The sequence below is a fragment of the Symsagittifera roscoffensis genome, chromosome 4 (genome assembly GCF_963678635.1).
Source record: "Symsagittifera roscoffensis chromosome 4, txSymRosc1.1, whole genome shotgun sequence".
NCBI lineage: Eukaryota > Metazoa > Xenacoelomorpha > Acoela > Convolutidae > Symsagittifera > Symsagittifera roscoffensis.
The window spans coordinates 69767701-69785057 of record NC_087065.1 but is presented as its reverse complement, the minus strand read 5'-3'; the positions used below and the strand labels follow the sequence as shown (position 1 = coordinate 69785057).

General features: G+C 35.2%; 1 long non-coding RNA gene across 1 annotated transcript; it reads right to left on the bottom strand.

Annotated features, from left to right (window-relative positions):
• Nucleotides 1-15917: 15917 nt before the first annotated feature.
• Nucleotides 15918-17135, bottom strand: LOC134844528 (uncharacterized). Its single transcript, XR_010162687.1, has 3 exons — nucleotides 16770-17135; nucleotides 16203-16293; nucleotides 15918-16059 (listed from the first exon to the last, which is right to left on the bottom strand). It is a non-coding gene; the product is annotated as an uncharacterized LOC134844528 (long non-coding RNA).
• Between the last annotated feature and the right edge of the window lie 222 nt (nucleotides 17136-17357).

The following is a 17357-nucleotide window of genomic DNA, read 5'->3' as shown; positions in this document are numbered from 1 at the left end:
ATCTTTCAACAGTTATTGTAATTTGAGCTTGAACATAAAGAGGTATTATACTTGTGATCATTTTCTGGAAAGTTATGGGGTTTATATATTACCATTTTGGCCATCTTGGGACAATTTACGCGCAATTGATTTCGCGCTTTTTACGCGTAAGCGGAAATTTAATCCGCCTTAGAAATTGTTCGAAATTGGTTAAAGGGAGCTTAGTGGCCATGATGATTTGTTACCAGGAGCGAAATCTATCACTTTGCGTCTTTTATGGCGTGTTTTGGGATGGTTTTCACAAAAAATCTCGAATAAAAAATTGTTTTTTTTTTTATTCTTTAAAATTTATTACTGTTCCAACGACCTTAAAAAGCAGTAGGAACATTCAAGGCTTTGCTCTGATGCGGGCAGTTTTTTGGTTTTCAATTTTCTTTGACCATTGAAAAACACATACTTTTTACGGTTAGAAAGGCAGTATAATTTGAAGGCTTTGTCTTGATACAAGTGTCTTGTCTTTTCTATTTAATTTTCGAACAGAACAACGCATCCTTTGTGCTGGGTGTTTTTTCAGATTAATTTCAACTTTAAAAAAATCAATTACGAAGAAGCATATTCATATCATCCCAAAAAACTTATTAAAACAAAGTACTAGTGATATTTTTGGAGCAGTTATGGAGGTTTGAAAGTCAGGGTGGCCAAATTGGGATAAATAACGCGTCATAAGTTTTGAGGTATTCCGCGTTTTCATACGGCTCAGAAACCGTTGCAAACTGAATAGAGGTAATCCATTATATCTTAGTAGAAGGTTACAGTACTTCTACGTTAATAGATTTTAAAGCCTTTTTAGATTCTTTGGAGCAAACAGCGAAAATTTATCAAAAACATTGTGATTTGTTTTCTATGGAAAACTACTTCAAGCTTTATAAATAAGCATTCTGATACAAACTGTGTATTACACGTTCGTTTGTGAGTTCAGCTTCTATGGTAATGGATTACCTTGTTCAATAAATTGAAACATTTTTCATCTCAATTTGATATCCCCGATCTAAAAACTGCAGTTTAGGAATGTTCAATTAAAAAGTTTAGGGTAATTTTTTACAATTCGGAAGCAGTATTTGATACTCCTGGAAATTTTGAACCGACAAAATAGTTGTATATGTAAGTATCTGTTCAGCCACAAGACCGGAAGGTCTCTGGCGAAACAAAAAACCGGATTTCTATAAATACACACGTTTTTGTCCTTGATGGAAAGTGCTTCAAGACTTGTGTCATTTTTGCACTGCTAACTTGTGCCCATTTCAACAAATCGACCCTTCTCCTCATGTGAAAGCCCTGTCCACAAAAATTTCTAAATATACTTATACAAATCAACCAACGTCTGCAGTGAAGCTGACAGATTCTTCAACGACCTGCGATATGTCCATCAGACAGGTAGCTTCAACCTTGTCAATTAAATAACAACCTATAGCGACATCCTTGCATCGTTATCTGAAGATTATCGAGCCATCAGTTTTAATGAATTTCTTGACAAAACTACAGCTAAATTTATTTTAGGAATTCAGTAGACTATCGCCAGTCACTCACTTGTTTTTTTGCCAACCAATTGGTACGACCTTGTGAAAAAGAAACCTACTCAACGGAATCTGCTGCACACTTCATCATCAGTGTTCGATCCAAAAAAATTTGCCGCGCCAGTTACAATTCGCCTCCGCATTTTGCAGTAAAATATTTGGCAACAGGGTCTCTCATTGAAAAATCCTGTCAGAAACGACAGCCTGCCAAAATTTTTCGCTTTATTAAGTGAAATCAACTAGTTTTAGCCAAAGAGCATCCCTCGCCACACTTTTATTCGCAAGTATTCAAAAAATTTTCTGCTTTTTGTGTCCGGTGCCTCCTATGCCACCACTCTTGCTTCTGTGGCCTATTTCGTTTACTTCGACGTAATCACCAACCAAATAAGCATATCGTTTGCCCACGGAAACAGCATACGACAACCAAACTGAAATTACAAGAAGCCCTGTTAGGAGACAATCTTGCGAAATTCATCAAGACTCAACAACGACTCGCCATCGATGAAACGTATTTACGGATTGTTAGCAGCAGAGCGCTTACTTGATACTTGTATATAAGAAAACAGTAGATATTTGTAGCCAATTGTGTTGGAGAAACTCTAGACCTTTTCTAGCGGAAACGCTGCCCAGTAAACCTCAATTAAGCAGATTCATTGACTCCACGCCAATTGCCGTTGATTTTTTGGACCTGATTTCCTTCTAACTCCAGACCAGCTGGAGCTAGCCACGCTTAAAATCACACACCCAACATTGCAGCTTCTGAAAACAATCCTTTTCCTTTTTTAACGAATAACATAGAAGAGAACTCTCATCCACAGCCTTTCATCGCTCAATTAAACATCGTTTATCAATTCATACAAAAATCAGGAAATGGAGCCAACTGCTATGAGGCATTGCTGGCTTACGCAGAGATAAGAAAAAAATTACATCGAAGGTTAGACACCAAATTATGATTTGCAAAACACAATTGGATAGAAATTCTTTGTTTTCCCCATCTCAAGCCCATTGTGGTCACAATCCAACACACAAGACCTTGTTGATTTATCCGCGGCCAACCAATCCTACCAGCAGCAGTCTGCCTTCACTTGCACCGATTCCCGCCGATCGACAAGGACAGCGTTTCAAACACATGAACCGAGTTGAAGATTTTGCAGTATACCGAACAGAGTAACCAAGGAAAGTTAATCGACACATTTGAGCGACCATTCCTCTGCCAACTCGAATTGAATGCTTCTCAACAGAAAAAAATTGGAATCACTTTCTAGTTCTTTCAGCAGTTACTCTCCGGTAGGATATACGACCTGACCCATAGACTATTTTCTGCTATTCGCCTATGCTTCGCTTCACAGGTGAATAGCAGAAAACCAGACTCATATTGTATCAATTATTGCCGGGAGAGCATCACTCAAAAAGTTGTTTTTCAAAATGATCTTATCATCCACGACAACCAAAAACCACATTATCGGGACATCAACATTTACTGCAACAACGACCAGTTGATTAGTTTACTTGAGTCTACAATCGACAACTCGACGAGAAGCAAGACAAGAGTCAGAATCAGCATTCGACGAGGAGCAGCAGCCAACTTAGCTGTACTAGGATTTTACAACGACCCAGACACTGACCTACAACAAAAGCGACTCTTCAACGACGACAGCAGCCACCTAAGCACATTGAAAAACGAGGCCGTCTGTTAGCTCGATTTGATCGGTGCTACAAATATACTAGTTTACCCTGACTCTCAATGCCCGATCTGCAAGCTAGACAATCAATGACTATTTAATTTAAAAAGCCCATTGCACGAACACAACAATTTGAAGGCAACTGAAATCAGGTTACTGAAAATAGACACAATTACCTTTAGAAAAAATATTTGAAAACAAAAATAATTTTCTAGAAACGCCACAAAATAATATAAAATTGATGTTTGAAATGTAACCTTACTACACTTTTTAGCTTACACACAATTTAGATTCAAATGTTTACAAAAACAGATTCTGCATAGGGGCACAAAATTCAATGTTCAAGAAAATACTCTGGTAGCCTCTTTCTAAGTTTCAATTTTAAAAGCTGTTTCGGGAAAGTTATCCAAAATAGACCGTATGCTCGATCCAAGCTTTGAAGTCCAACACATTTGTGAAAACGCTTCCACTTGTGCAAATTTCCTCTGGCCTTCCGTTGGGATCCTGGACATAGTAGCTGGCTACACCATAAAGACACTTCGGAGTTTTAGTAGTCCCACATTCCAGCTCATACAAAGGTCCTCCGTGATCTCCGGTACATATATTGGTTCCATCTGTCACGCTATCAACACATATTTGGCCTCGTCTGCAATTGTTTTCGTCTTTCGCTATTGTATTTTCATACACACTTTCGTAAAACTTGGCCTCTTGCAAAGTAGCGGGATACTTAAAACCTGTAGTTGATGTCGAGCCCAATCCAAGGGATCCAAGAGGCATCCCAAATTCGGGCTCGTCTTCGCATATTTCTAAGATGCTGCTCTTACTGACGAACCACAAGACTTTTAGCAGAGCCAAATTGTTAGTAGGAGGATAGTTCGGTTGAACACTGAATATCAACCAAGACAACTTTTAACGAATTTATGAGGTAGTTTTCATTCAAAAAAATGAAACTTTCTCAAAAAGAAACTGAAATTTTTCTTGAGTGGTTTGGAAACCCCCGTAAGCTAAAAGCATACAAAGAAAAAATTTCTGATTTTTTTCTCAAAAATCAACTCCCCGCGCGCCTCTGAAGTACAATATGATATATTTAACTCATAGAAACGTAATACTTAATTTAACCAGCCTGTCATATTTCACTTTGGATAACCTCGCCGTTTATGAGTTGTATGATGCATAAATTATTAGTTTCTTGGATAATATTGAATATTATTATACTTAATTTACCGATCAGCTTGAAAAAGTTAATTTTTTTCTTTGACTGCTCTTGGACCCATTCTGCTTTTAGACCAACTGCTTTTTGATTGACCATTATTCATACCTGCCGAAAGTGGGTAATTAAAAAATCAAACCTTGTCAAGAGAAAAAAAAACACCCCGAAAACAAATGTTCCGTCACTTTCTTCGTGAGTCCTAATATTAAGCGTCTAGCAACAAATTTTTACCTCCAAATAGCTGGCGTCAAATCAAATTGAAAATTTTTTTGCCGCATTAAATCGCCGCTCACACTTAAAAAGAACTAAATAGATCGCGCGTTAATTTTCCTAACGAAACATTGAACAAAACATATTGCACGTTAATTTTCGCAATTAACAAAGTGGAACCAGATATAAACTATATTTATTATTGGTTATAAATTGGATATTTTATCTCTATAAAATATTTAATATTAACCAATCACGATCCATCTAACTAACAACCCACTTATTTGTAAGTGCTGAAATTACTTGTAATTTCAGCACCAGAGAGATTTGAATTTAACTTAGAAATTAGTTCCCTCTCCAAGAGAACTTTAGCAATCGCAATAAGCCAGTATACTATAGATCTATTGAGCCTAGCAGAGACTAGTTAAACACCCTGAGACAAGTAGATATAAGAGTAAGATTAGGATCGGTATTAGATTAGGAAGTTGCACGAATCTATCCGGCCGAAAATAAGATAGCGTGACGAGCAGACGGTGTACCCTATCCGAAATTACTCTATGAGTTACACCTAGAACCTAACTCAAAAGTTGGCAATTTTCAAATCCGTGCTAATTTTACCAAAAGAATCATCACATATGAAAAATGTTTTCAATTTGGAGCTCAGGGGGTTGATACCTTTCAGATGGTATAAAAATATCTGTCAAAAATGGCTAATGAAAAATATCGTTTTCTTTCTGAGGTAAAAAAACACCGAGCACAAATATTCCAAATTATTTTCAAAGGTCGGAACGAAATGATAGTTTCGCATCTATTAGCCTACCTGTTATACCAAATAGCTGGATCTATTTAAATTTGAATAATTTGTAGGCCAGATTAGTTCGCCACTGAAGCGTTAGAAACAAAACTAGAGTATTATGATTAGCATCGAACGTTCTGCATGTTTGAGAAAGAAATGAAAACCATCCATAACGAGACTGCCTTATATGGCAACTTTAGTGATTCAACTTTCTAGGAAAACAAGAGTGCTCGTATACCAGGTAAAGCCCTGCATATTCCGACTGCCCCTTAATCCATGTTCCGTTAAAAAACTTGAAATTATGTAATATTTGGACAATAACGAAGAACAATTGAGAACATTTGAGTCGCACGAAGTTAATACGACCGATTAGCTAGCCTCAAATTAACTTGGGTCAATTTTGTTGCGCGGGATAATTCACCACGCATAAATAATTCGTGCTACGCTTTCAGCATTATGACTAAAAGTTTTTACAATTTTGCAAAAAGTCTGTTTACAATTTTGCAAAAAGTGAATTTTTACGTTTGATTTCAGGGAGTGAATTTCTTTATTGGGTTATGAAAAAACCATCCCAAGCGTGCATATTGCGTTTTCTTTGAAAGTCAGAGCAAAAAGCGGAATGTGTGTGCTGCGGCTGTTTTTTTTTCATCTGAAATTTTTCGATTTTTTTATTTTTGTATTAACGACTTTTGGCAAGGAAGTAGTGATACTTTTTGAATCGTATCAGTGCCCTGAGCTCAAATTTTACAGGATATTTCACCTGTTAAGATGTTATTGGGGTTCAGAAATGGCCATCTTGATCATATTAGAATAATCAGAACGCGATATATAACGCCCTATAACGCATAAGTGGCCAAATTTTCCGGCTCAAAAACTTTTCTTTATTAATTTGGGCAAGCTATTTAGTCTAATCTAAGCGTTCTCATAAGCAAAATTGTCATATGGTAGTTCATTCATTGCGTAGGGATTTTTCAAAGAAAAAAAACTTTTTTGTAGCGTCAACAAAATGTTTCCGGACGGGATGTAATCGCCGCATGCACTCCGCGTTGATAAAGAATTTTCTGAAATGATATAAAAATAACAAACTCAGCCAAGTATTTTTTAAAGCGTCCTATTTTTTAACAAAAACGATTGCAGGCAAAATGTATATTTTTTAATTTTGTGCTTTGAGCTTTTTTTTATATTGATACTCAACAATAATTTAAGATGAGAAAAATCTTTTGTTTAACCGTTTAGCGGAGGGAATAGAAACCCAATGCTTAGGAACAAATTTTTTGTTAGAAAATTTGATTATAGATGTAATTTTTCCGGATGCAAAAGAAACATAATTCTCATCCCCACCCAGGGGTGGATTCAGGGGGGCGTCTTCCTTCCTCAGGGTTTCGAACCCTTCGCCACCCAAAATGTCCCTCTTTGGTTCTAATTTACGATATCCATTTTCGGCCGACTGGCCCTAAAATGTTTCTAAAGGCGCCTTGGGCGACCATTATATACAGGCTTTCAGGGGGAGCGCGCGCCCAAAAAACTAATATAGGGTCTTTTTAGTGTTCTGAGAGGGCTCGAAAACCAATTTGGTCGGCCTAAAAACTCATCAAAAAATTTACCCCCTGATTGAACCCAAATTTTTCCCCTAATGGCAGAGTGGTTGCTTCTAGTCGCTATTCAATTAAGAGAAAGAGTTTGAAATCAAACTTACTTGGGGGCGAACAGAACCTTCTCGACATTGTACGAGAAAGGAAGAGCATTTGGTAGGTAGAAATTTCCTGTTTGGACAACCACTAGTGTTGCTGAAAACCACATTTTTGTTCGTTTATCATAAATTAAAATAATAATTTCACGGGAGAAAAATCACGGGAGAAAAACCATGTTAATGACTCACGATTCATGGAAAGAAGACAAGTTGCTGAGGTCATGACCCATCGGGAGCTGATCGAAACACCCCCACAGAAATTTGTGGTCCCCAATTGGACAACTTTGACGAAGAACCCACGTCTGTTTGGACTTGGAAGCCCGTTTACTATATTTGTCCTCAAGTCGCGATATATTGAAGGCAAACTTTCGTGATATTTTCTTGTGATTTTTCTCGACTCACAAATATCCGATAATGCAAAAAGCATACAAATTATGGCCGTGAAATATGTAGCCATAGCTGAAGAAGGCGGGGAAAAAATCTAAAGTTGAAGTCGAAATACTTTCAAGGCTAAATTAATCGAAAAAAAAGGTTAAATGACCATATTTTTTCAATTTGGGTTTATTTGCTTATATGTTATTGTAAATAAACACAAATAAACGATATTTATAAAGCAAACCACATTTGAACTTTAATTACATTTGCCCTTCAATCAGCAAAATTTTTCGAGCGACCTGATTTTACTTGTTGAACATGGGTTTGTTTGGATTGAATGAATCTCTAACTACAACTAATTAGATTATTTAGGAGATATCGAAAGTAATATATTTTTTCCGGCATTCAAGGTGCGAGGAAAAAAGTGTAACCTGGGTTTAATCCATGGAATGTTTTCCAGTCGTAGTATATCAGTTTTTTGCTATAGTTTTTCGCGTAAAAATGATAATAAGAAACACAATAAGCAATTAGTTTACAAAATTTGGAAAAATAACGACTAGCATTTTTATTTTGCAGCGAAAATTTTTCATGGGTAACTTTGATTGAAACTCATTCATGAAATGTATGATGGTATTGTATCTTCAAAACAATTTATGATTTCTTATCCTGTTGAGTATTACCAACAAAAATTTGTTGCAATTTTTTGAGAAATTTTCCGAGAAAATGGAAATTATACGTGGAAAAGGAAAAGCCGAAGGAGTAAAATTCCCCTCATTCCATGGATGAGTGTGGTCAAATTTCTTACTAGCCTGACTTCATGAGACAAAACGGAAAATTTTGATTTACCCATAGATGATTTCGAGCGGAAACTACAATGTCATCCAATAATATGGGAAAAGGTGGAAATTTTTTTCGATTGCGGATGATTTTGAACGATTTTCAACATAAATTAGAGTTCGACTCCTTAAATATACTTCCAAACTTATGTCAAAACTGATTTTCCGAGTGCTCCCAGAAATCTATAAAAAATCTTTTTTGACCAAAAAATTTTGCGCCTCAGGCAACTTTTTGAAAAAAAATACTGGTCTCAAAATGCCATTTTTGGGCTTTTTTCAAAAAAATTTAGACAAAAAAGTTTTTTTAGCGTCTGCTCCCCTTCAAGTTAGAACATACTGGCGCTCAAGGCGCTTTTGGAAATATTTCATGTTTCGATGTCATAAAAAATGCGCGTGAAAACAAGTTTCGACTACAATTGAAACAGTTTTTCCAGAAATAAGCTGCGTTCAATTTAAAGCCACTGAAAACTTACTTCAAACGATACAATTTTAAAGTTTTTTTATTTCATCAATAAACAAAGCACAGTTTCAATAATTTTTTCAATTCTATCATTTTACTTCGATTTATTCTGAAACGTATCAAAGAAACTCAGAAGCATTAAAGAGCAGGTTTTTTTTCATAACTTAAGAAAAGTGCTTTTAGGAGTTACAAAAAAATTTGTGTTTTCGTATTGTGTTTATCTCATTTACCACAAAAGAATCTCGTAAGTAAAAACATCAGCCTTACACAAAGGTAATAGTTGCCGCATTTAACTATGGTCTAATAAATTTTGTGTCATTTTCTTATTTTGTTGTTGCCAGTAGAGATTTATACTCCCAGTAGAGCAAAGCTTTTGCTACTATTCTGATGAAGCACGCCCCTAAAAACTTCTGAAGTTTTTATCGTTCAAAGAATTGAAGCTCACCTATTTCATTATACGTACTATTTGTATTCAATTTTCCATGTTTTTCACACCCTCGAAATGATATCGCACTTTTTAGTTATCTAACGAAAATTTTGTGATTATGCTCTATAGAAATTTTTGTTAAATCAATTTGGTTTCAAGGTCACTTTTGGGATACTCTCAAAACAGCGGAAACAACCCAAAGTGTCAAGGTGAAGACGGCACTGGAAAGATTACGCAATGATATTTCATCAGCAAAATATTGCAAAGTATTTCCTTTATTTAAAAGTTAACTAAGAATTAACTAGTTCATAACGCGTCTCCTTCGTCTCGTACCCCTGAACACCTTAGAAATTCATGTAAAAATTTGCCAAAATTTAAAAGATTACCTGCTATTTGTTTATTTACTAAATTCTTAATGCTAAAACAGGTTTTAGCTTACGTTTGACATTCCAGACATTTCAAACCGGCAATTTGTGCTAAATCAAATAAAGCCTGTATAAACTGATCGTGGGCTTTTCAGGTTTTGTTTCGAAGGAAGGCGTATATGCAAGCTGGTGCGATACCAGATACAATAACAAGAATCGAATATAGCCCATAGAACATTTTGGGAGTAATTTTAAATGTTTCAACGGCTAACCAGAGAGGATTTATCGAAACTTCAAGGATTTTTAGTACACCACTTCGAGCAATCATTTCCTGATCTTTTGATCCACTGTCATGCCGGTTAAAAACTCCAAACATTTCAGAAAACTCGTTTCGCGCAACGGGGATGGGTTTCGTTGCAATGTAAAGTGAGTGCTGCTGTTCAAATCGGTTTGTTTTTATTTTTTTTAGTTGGGAGGGCAAATTGAGTAGACATATCAATTTCTACTGGCAAAAGTGCACTGACAACTGCAACAACTGGCTTAAATCTCTCCTTATTTTTTTAAAATGCTTGATGACGTTTCGGGCATCTGATTTTTCTTTCTTCGGCATCTGATTTTTCTTTCTTCGATGTTGTGATGTCAAACGTAAGCTTTTAACTTAAAAACGTCAAGCTTGAGCACTGTGTAGTTCATATGAGCTTAAGATTTGTGCATCATTTTAGTGGTTTAAAGTAATGTTAAACACAAATGCTGATTCACACAAAAAAACAGCGATAAAATTAACCCCACTACTCCCGGGTTGACCGCCATACATTAAAACTGTTAGTCATACAGTTCCATACAAATTGTCTATGAAAAAATGCTAGTCATACAGTTCCCATATTATCAAACTGAAAATTGTTCTCCATTAAAAACAAAATTTTGTTAAATGAAAAGTTAACCTCATAAAAATAACCTATAGTTAAACGGTGTTCTCAAAATAAATTGAAAAAAAAAATTAAATTTTTTTTTTGAAAAGAAGTTTTGAAAAAATTCTTAACATACAGTTTTCATACTATGGGAATTGTATGACTTGCATTTTTGCGAACTGAAAACTTAACCACATTGAGAACAAAAAAACTCGTTAAAATAAAAACTAATCTCATAAAAACAATCTATAGTTAAATGCTGATCTCAAAATGTGTTGAAAAAAAATTTTCTGATTTTTTTCCGAAAAAAGTATTGAACAAAAGGTTATCATACAGTTTTCATACTATGGGAACTGTATAAGTAGCATTTTTTGGTGGTGTCAAAAATCGATTTTTGTGCGTAGGGTAAAAATCAGGCAAGTGTGTTTTTCGGCACGATGAAAAAGTGTTTTTATAGAACAAATGACGTGACCTGACCCTCTATAGTCGTGCATGTGGAAGTCGACCAAGATTTCTGCTTGATTTTCACTGAGAACTTGGTCTTTATCTTAATTTTATTGGTTTATTTTTGGTGTTTTTAGGCTATCAAATACTCTCAAATCTCAATAAGACTAGGAAACTGAGCTTTCTCCTGAGCCGCGAAGATTTTCCTGCAGAAAACACACTCTCGTAATTTTCTCAGGTTTTTCTCACCAGTTTTGAGATTGCGCGATTAGATGTTTACATTTATAGCTCAATTAGATTTTGCATTTTCGTTTTATTAGGATTGGAAAAATTCTAGTCATACAGTTTCCATTTATGAAAAATTGGTAGTCATACAGTTCCCATTTATGGCCATACATTTTCATTATGAAAAAAAAAGCCATACAGTTTCCATTTATGACCATACAGCTTCATTATGGGAAAAGGTTAGTAATGCAACTGCATAGTATAGAAAAAAGCTGGTCGCCGAGTTTTATACAACTTTTAAACGTATGAACTGTATGGGAAACTATATGGAAATTGTATGACTAGCAGTTTTTGTCAACCCGGGCTCATAAGGATGTCATCATCGAGTGCGCTAGTCAACATTTTAGTTCACTTCTAATTTATTTCAAATTACTTCGACCGGTAAAAAGTTAATCAAAAAAAGTACAGCAGCAACTTGCCAATCAAAAACGTAATCGATTAATCCGGTTCGAATAGAACGGAGTAGACTTTTGTCCAAAAGCGCGTCCAAACCGAAGGTCCTTAAATTGGAGAGGGTTACTCGGCCTTCATTCAATTTCAGGAGTTGCTTCTGTGAATTAATTGCTGTAAATGAGCTAGGAATTTGAGCTCACCGCCACTAATTGAGACTGCTTATTGAAAACCGAAACAAAACTCTACCATTACGAGGCCAAACTTTGCACTGGATAGGCGCACAATTTTGTGTCTGTATGTTCCTGGATTCTAGAGACAAGTCTCTTAACATGTTGAATTTGTGACAGTACAATCAAGGGAAACGAAAGAACACAAGAAGAACAAAATGAGTGTCCTTGTTGCGGAATTCGCTTACCTTTCTCAAAAAGCACAGTTTGGCTTCGTAATGATTTTTTCTTTACTTTTGATGTCTGGACTCAAATAATTTCCATATGAAGTTTTGGTGTCCAACTTCCTAAATTTTTTCAAAAGTACATCGAAAATACTTCTCAAGAGCTGGGCCAAAAACTGACTGGAGTGCCTCTTAACTTTTTGCACCGATGTTCTATTTTTCCAAAAATAAACATTTTTTTTCAGTGAAACGCTGGAATTTGAGTGGCTTTTTTTGCATGTTATTGATCACGTTGACCTAAAATTTTCTTAATCACTCGTATTTAAACTTCGAATAAGGGGTTAAGGAAATTAGACGATTAGAAAATAACGGAATTTATCAAAAATTTGCGTGCTGATTGCGTGAAATTTGTTTACAGACTTCAATTATCTATTGGCTGCGTAAATACTGGTTGTCCAATTTAAACAATAATTTGAGTGAAAACAGCGTGAAATTTGTTTAAACCTAAGTTAACTGTTGGCTGAGTAATTAAATAATGGTCGTACGTAAATTCCGTGTCTGTATGGTCGTCTAATTTGCTTGTCGTCTAATTTCCTAGGCCCCCTGAATAGATGTCGACAACACTTTAAACCTAGTTTATTTTTTTCTCTTCACTTTTAATTTAAAATATTTGATCATCTTTAAACACATTCATGGTTGCTAGTGCTGGGATCTTTCTGCAAAAGGTAATTTTCCGAGATGATTATTAAATCTTTAAAAAGTTTTGCGGTTCATGTTTCGAATATCTTTTCAAAAAGGAGTAGGAACTTTGTATTTGGGAGTGTTTCAATTTCTCTTTGCGCGCGAATTCAGCCAGCATAAAATCATCAACAGAATAGGTTGAAGGATTTTCATATTAACGTTTTTTCAGTCGTGATTCAAACACCACTAAAAAATTTTAGAAAAAATTAATTGAGAAAAACAGGTTTAAAGTTTTTGATTTTTAGTCGGGATTCGAGCAAAAATAGCAAGCTAGTAGACCTAAAATAGCCTATTTTATTTGCTTGATTGTTACAATAGCTCAATTTAAACTGTTAAAACTAAATTTTACTCTAGTGAATAGCTTTCTGAGTTTTTAGCGCTTTTTGTTATCAAAAACTACAAAAACTCACAAGCACAGCAAAAAATTGAATTTTTTTTTGTTTTTCTAGTAATTTTTCTACAATTCCAGTTTGCTAATTTTCTTATGAATGCCGAGTACGCTTAAGATGCAGCTATTCATTCAGATCTTTTTATCACACCACACAGAAAAAACGACACTAATTTGAACAAAAAAATTTTTTGATGTTTTTTAGAGATTATGGTCACAAAAACTAACTTGCTTAGTAACAGGCTAACAGGCTGTCCTTGTTCAATTCTAGCTAAGTAGTAAAGCGTGACTCAAAATAACTCCTTTTACATTGGAGCAAGCTACTTTTCAAGACAAATGCTCAAACTATTCAAGATGTATTACTTGTTATTCGATATTTTGCATCTGGGGTTGAGGGGAGATAGATAAAACTCGAAAGCTTCAAACTCATAGCTGTCTTCCAGTAATTCTATTTTCAACAAATTTGAGCCCTTCTTTTTGAGGCCAGTTGAAAGGCAGTCTTTTCTTGCAATCTTTTTTTGTACTAAGCAATTGAAGCTACGCTCTTTGACATCTCAATCATAATTTTAGACTACTTGGGAGCAATATATAATCATTCTGACCAGATGAGTCAAGATGATCACCTTATTTCATCGAGTCAAAACGCTTTCCTGTACCGAGGAAACTCTTTATTTCTGATCTGAAATACTCTATATCTAATCTAATTTCTGGTCAGAAATTCTTTTTGAAAAGATTAAATAAAGAAGGGATTTTCTTAAAATGTTTTTATTTCTCATCATAATTCTGATCAAAAATTAGCTAAAACTAAGCTATTTCTAGCTAAAAAAAAGTCTCCTGGTTAAAACAAGTTTTAGTTTGCATTGTATTGCTGCTGTTATCCTGTAAACACGAAGCATATTTATCTCGTTGCGGTTGAGCAGTGAAATGATTTCTAGTCATTTCTTTCCAGAAACTGTTTATTTCTAAACTAGTAAAGAAATAGATCACTTCTGCACCAAAAATACGAGAAAACTAGGCCTGATAATCTATATAAATTTTCTATCTAGAAAAACAGCCTCCATTGGGTACGGGTTCAGGACTGCTCCAAAATAAAAACTGCTTTGTGCTGCTGTTGTTCTGAAAATAACCCTGCCAAGTATTCGATATTATACTTCATTTATCAATTGATCTATGTTTTGGCCAATTCGGCTGATATAAAAATCGATTGAAATATGTGAACATTACGTTTTGAGATGTTTTTTTGGCTGAAACTTGATTAGCTAGCTCCAGTCAATCTGACCATGGAATCCTTCATTGGTGAAGGACCGAATTAACGAAAACAAAAATCAGTCAATCAAATTTCAGTATTTCAAAACTTGGAAAGAAAGAGTGAAAAACTCAAATAAAGTAATTTTTATATATTTTTGAACGGGACATTTTAATAATTGCCTTTCAACTATTTTTGCTTTTGCTCCTTCGCCCATTCGGTCTTTTGCCGCTGAGAATAACCCCCAATCAGAGTGAAGAGAAAATTTTTTCTACTTTTCTTTCTAGAATAACTCGCAAACAGAATTGTTTGGACATAATCCGTAATAAATTTCAATTTGTAATTTGGTAAGAATTTCAAGTTTTCAACCTCGGATTTCAAAGTGACTTCAAATCTCAGTTGAGAGCCATAGTCTGTAAAATCCATTTGGTATAAGACGGCATCCTTGTGAACACACTTCCCCCGGTGCAAATTTCATCAGGATAAGCTGGGTCCTGAAAATAAAAACTGGCAACTCCGTAAAGACACTTCGGAGTTCCCGAGACGCATTCCAGTTCAAAAAGAGGACCACCGTCGTCAAAAGAGCAGATATTAGAGCCTTCTGTGATCGGATCTTTTTATCTATCTTCATTTTTGCAAAGGGGGGAATTTTTTCTAGAAACAAATTTTTCTGAGAGGCAGTTCATTACAAGGTGCCATAGGCATGGGAGGGGGACTAGTTAAAGAGACCACTATATTTCTTTTTGTGCGTATGTTTTCAGATAGACATACATCTTTTTTTCAGGTAGGTGGGGGGTAGTTAAAAAGATCCCTGTAATCCTATCTGTGCAAATGTTATCGGGTTGACACGATCTCATGTGGTTAGGGATGACAGACTCAAACACAGTTTCAGTGAAAGGAGTTTCCATAAGCTGGTTGGGTATTTTGACATCCTTGGTCGAAGTTGTTCCCATTCCAACAGCCAATAAAAGAACTCCTAATTAATCTTGTTTTCTTTTCCCATAATTAAAAACTGAACAATTTTTATCCTTCAAGGAAAGTTTTACAAATTCATTTTGAAATTTTGTGATAATTTTAATATAATTTTTTCAAAAGTATAAAGGAGCAGAGAAGCATTTGATTCGAGTATTTTTTTTTGTTCTAATGAATTTATCAGATGAAATCGACCGATATGAAACAAAAATCAATTTTGATTCGAGCTACAGTTGATGAACATCGAAATAATTTCCTGTGACAAAAAAACAGATCTCAAAATTATCGATTTTTTGCCTATCGTCGTATACCAACCATCAAACAGTTACGTCAAGTGAACAAAACAAAACTTTCTAGGTTAAAAATTTATTAAATAAGTCAGCGAATTATCTGGAGAAAAACGTCAAAACTATCTCACAAATTTCAAAAAAAGGGCTTTGAAAGACATTGACATTGTCATCTCCGCTGAAAGTCAAACAGAAAAAGCTAATTTTTTTATTTAAATATTCCTGTTTTTGAAAGAAAAGAGTAAACATTGGGTTCGAGCTAGGGTTATGGGTAAGAAAAAATCGGGTTCCTAAATCGGGAGACTCTTGGCAGATCGGCAGAACTCGACGAAACCCGAGACGCCGATTCATTTTGACAAGTGCGATATTATTGTAAAGTCTGTTGTTCTTGAATTCGAAACTGAAACAAATTGAATCGATTTGAACAAAGAACGCGGATCATAAGTAGTATTTGTTGCGACAACTCAGCGCGGGGGTTGAAGACCCCCATGAACTATAAAAAATCATCCGTTCATTACAGAGTGGGTAGAAAGAATGACTAACCCATCGATAACCTTGACTTTTTCCACGCTAAATTTGACTTTGTTCAGCATCGGATTTGCAAAGTCTCCAATTTCCACGGATAGCCAAAACGCTGAAAAGCAACTTCAGAAAGCACCGTCGTCAACTTCAGTTTTATTTTGATTTGATGCTAGAAATGTTGTAAACAACCTACATATGTAGTACACTACAACAACCTTTTTCAAAAATCAGCAAATAAATCATGCTTTTTTTGAAAACTTAGATGGTAATAAAAAAACTCCAAGTTTTCGCAAGTTTACAATAAAAAAATTCAAAAAAATTGAAATTCAGCCAAAAAATGACAGTAATAAATGCCTACAATTAAAAGTAGATGTAAGTTTTCATAGATCAGGGGAGCATTTTCTGTGTTTCTAAGAGAAAAAAAGTTGTCAACATTTTTGTAAAACGTCGACCCAATTGATTTTCCGAATTCTCTTATAACTCCAAATATGGAATGGGTCGTAAAATAGAGTCAAAAGGGTGTCAAAATCCTGAGGGGGATTTGAAGCCCGCAACTGCCCTCAAATAAAAATCACTTGCAGTACTAACAGCTGACGTTAGCAATGCAATGTGCGGATGTTATAACCCAGCGGGAGTCAATTGCAGTCGCGCCACAGAATGTTCTGCTCTTGTATGCAACAATCCTTGCATAAAAAGGTCTCTGATTAGCTTTGATTCCATTGATAATTAAAGAAGTTGATTTTACTCTTGGTGCAAACAGTTTTCGTTCTGTGTCTCGAGCTGAAAAAATGATGTTGTCTGCCAAAATATGCATCGCAACTAACGCAACAAAATTTTTGAGCTTCAAGCTTGGCATAGTTGAAACGATCTCTCAATATTTAATGACATCGCTCAGATGGAACGTGATATTTGCCTTTCTCTGGTGATTAATTTGGGCCTTTGATGCTACATTTGTTCTGGTTCAATTGAAAGGTTTGTGGAAACTTAGATTGAGTCAAATATTTAATTATGACTTGACATTATTTGCACCAAAACGAACAAGTAATGGAACGAAAACTTTAAAAGTTTTCAAGCATCTCAAATTCCAAAAGCCGAAAAATATCAATTCAACGAAAAAAAACTACTTTGAGCAGATTGAACCACCTCAACATCAGCTCAAAAAAAAATTAAACGAAT